The following is a 3,944-nucleotide window of genomic DNA, read 5'->3' as shown; positions in this document are numbered from 1 at the left end:
GTGTCCTGGAGTAAAAGTATAAGTCACTGAGATATCTCTACCAGCTTCTCTCTGAACTTGGTGACTATAGTAATTTTAGGGCCTCAACTTTCTACCTTTGAATTTGATTCGATTCCTGTACAATGTTCCTGAAATTTTCTTCCATTAGTTGTGTGTGCTTCCCTTCTGATCTTGGTATCTTTTGATCCTGACAGATACCCTGTTCCCAAATCCAGAGAGTTCCAGAACTTGCTTGATAATTTAGGTAGGTCATTTTGACCCTGATTATCAGATTCCAAATGACATGATTATAGTAACTTAACAGGAAGGGTTAGCATCTCTTATAATACAAAAATTAAATATAGTTTTACTAAGGAAGCCTAAGATTTATAGTGCTTATCTTGAGAAAGTCAGTTATGTCCAGTCACTTATTCTTTGAGACTATTTCTGGAATGATTATAGAGAATTACAATTCCTAGGATCATCTCCCCCTGACTATCTTGTCTTATTTACTTTGAGTGATCAAATGAATCTGAGTTTTAAAAAACAAAAGTTAAATTTTGTAACTTTAAGTGGTATGTTCCTGAAATAAAATAAGAAAGAATACTTGATATTTAAATGCAAAGAATGTTCAAAATAGTTAATAAGATTTCTGAGAAATACAAAATTTGCTCAGACTTTATTGTTATCTCTTCAACTTTTGAATCAGTCCTGAATCAGATGAATTTATGTTTTTAGTAGATTGCTTGGGAAATTTCTGAGAAATATGATTTCTAAAACTTGTCAATTCTTAACTTTGTGAGGGTTAAACAATTTTGCTTCTTATAATATAGATTTTTAAGACAATACCGTATTCCTCTGCTAAGTGCTTATCCAACTTGAATTTGTATATTTCTAGTTTAAATGCCATGAAAATCAAATCAGTTTTTAAAAATCTTTGATATTGGGGCTGGGAATGTGGCTCAAGCGGTAGCGTGCTCGCCTGGCATGCATGCGGCCTGGGTTCGATCCTCAGCACCACATACAAACAAACATGTTGTGTCTGCCGAAAACTAAAAAAAAAAAAAAAAATATTAAAAAATTCTCTCTCTCTCTCTCTCTCTAAAAGAAAGGGAAAAAATCTTTGATATTTTATCATTTTGTATATTTCCTACAATGAAAAAAGTATCCAAGGGGAGAATAAAAATCTTTTCATTATTTCTAAGTTTATTTCAATGTGTTAAGTCAACCAATTCACATTATAAAGACTTGTAAAAATCATTAACAATTACAGCAAATGTTTTATAATTATAAATCTTATTCAATAACTTTATAAAAGTTTATAGCACAAAAGAATTGACTGAGTCAAGTATAATGACTGAGTCAAGTATAATTTTTATAAAAAACAGTGATTTGAATAGTCATTTTAAAACTAAACATTTTTCAAAAGAGTAAAATATGAATTATTAAAACTTCAAATTCCAGTAATGATAAAATCTACATAAATAGCTTTTTCATATAAATAGAATCTCTAAATAAATGAAGAAGGTGAAATAAGCTGGAGAAAATTGGTTACCTGGTGAATGCTTGAATTTTTCAAAAATAAAAAGTCTCTGAAAATAAATATTCTGCTGGTAAATCATTAAAAATCTAAGTAAAATATCTTTCTAATTATGATTATTACCACATGAATCTCCAACACCTTTTTAAAAATATTGAGGAAGCAATTAAATTTCATTTCACAAAATAAAATATATAATTTAGCTCATTGTTAGGTTCTTTTGCCTCAACTATAATACTAAAATTTCAGGTAAAACATTCATTTTTTTAGTGAAAAACATTTTAATTTATACAAGCTTATATTTATATTTTAGAAGTTATTTTTTTATGAAACAATTAAAGACAGTAACATTCTTAAATTAAAAAAAAGAATGATCCAGGAAAATGTGTAAAATGGACTAAGTAAATGATAGTCAATAAATGTAGCAATATGTTCAGCCATATAAGTAGTAATACATTATAATATTCTTAAGAGATATTATAGTATTCTCATCAGAATAGCAAGATTTAAAGATGGATAGCATTAGTGCTTTCAAGTTCAGGATTATATATTAATGGGCTATAAACAATAGAATCTTTTTGAAGAGTCATGTGTAGCATGTATTAATTTTTTTTTTTTGGTACCAGGGATTAAACTCAGGGGCACTTAACTACTGAGCCACATCCCAAGTCCTATTTTGTATTTTATTTAGAAATAGGGTCTCATTGAGTTGCTTAGCACCTCACTTTTGCTGAGGCTGGTTTTGAACTTGAGATCCTCCTGCTTCAGTCTCCCGAGCTGTTGGGATTACAAGCATGTGCCACTGTTCCCAGCATGTATATTAATATTTTTAAAATGCCTATTATCTTTGTCACAACAGTTTACTTTTAGGAATATATACTTAACTGTATCTATACCAATATATTCATACATATATATGCACACATGTATATGTAAGGGGGAATTATGCAAATATGAAAGCTAGTAAATAAAAATGCACATTTACAGTGATACCTGTTTCTAGTAGAAAAAAAAATTGAAACAATTTAATAGACTATCAATAGGTGAAGGGTTAGATCAACTACAATATGTCGATATTACAAGATTCCATACAGTCATTAAAAATAATGAATGAATTAACACTTGGAATAATGAAAATCTCATTATATATTGTTAAAAGAAAAATTGGAAACCAAATATATAAAATGGTACCAGTAGCTTAAAGTAGTCTGAAATATGCAATGCCTGCAAGTATCTGACAAATGCAAATGTCAGTCCTTTCTGCAAGAAGCTTATTTTCCCCAATTATCAAAGAATTTCCTTGAAAAATAAATCCCAAAGGAAATGAGCAACTCACAGTCAAAAATCATTCAAAATATAACAAAACAACCCTACATAAAGTAGAGGCAGGAAAATGGAGATACCAGAAATAAACTGAGTTACTTCAAATATTGTTGCAAGACACAGATTATAAAATAATTATGTTTAGCATGCTTAAATAAGTGAAAGAAACATTTGAAAAATCTATGTAAAGAATAATAAACTAACTGGGCATGGTGGCACAAGCCTCTAATTTCAGGAAGCTGAGGCAGGAGGATAACAAGTTTAAAGCTAGTCTCAACAACTTAGCAAGGCCCTCAGCAACTTAGTGAGACCTTGTCTCAAGAAAAAAAGAGAAAGAAGGAGATGGGAATGTGGCTAAATGGTTAAGTCCCCATAGGTTCAATCCCTGGTAAATCATCATCATCATCATCATCATCATCATCATCATCATCATCATCAATAGAGAATGATTACTTGATTACTCAAATTTGAACAAGAACTAGACAGAGCACCTAGAAATGGAAAAGCACAATAACTAAAATGAGCAAAACCCCTCAGTAAACAGGTTTAAAGGTAGATTAGACACAGCTGAAGAGAGAATTAGTGATCTCACAGGCAAATAGGTATGAAGAAATTATGCAAAATGTTGCCCATAAATGAAATGAAAAAATGGAAGTTTAAGAAAGGTAGAGTAGAAGTGTGTCTAATTGGAGTTCTAAAGGAAAAGAAAGAAAAAATGGAACAGAGAATAAAACGTTATTTGAGAATAAAATGGCTGAGAATTTTCAGAATCAATGAAAAGTATCTTTCTCCAGATTGCATCTGGAGCACAGTGAACAATCAGACTGAATAAATATAAAGAAAACCCACAGCTAGATAAATCACAGTACAACTGAACAGCAACAAAGACAAAGAGAAGATCTTAAAAGGAGATATATTACCTTCAAAGGAGCAAAAACTGACAGCTCATTTCTTGACAGCAGTAAAGGAAGCCAGGAGTCTTCGAAATCACATATTCAATGTGCAAAAGGGAAAACTATTCTCAACCTAAATCTCTATGCTTAGGGGGAGAAAAAGGCTTTTTTTGCATGAAGCCAAAACGATGACATTTTCAGGCCATCAA

The sequence above is a fragment of the Urocitellus parryii genome, chromosome 9 (genome assembly GCF_045843805.1).
Source record: "Urocitellus parryii isolate mUroPar1 chromosome 9, mUroPar1.hap1, whole genome shotgun sequence".
NCBI lineage: Eukaryota > Metazoa > Chordata > Mammalia > Rodentia > Sciuridae > Urocitellus > Urocitellus parryii.
This window is presented reverse-complemented; position numbering follows the sequence as displayed.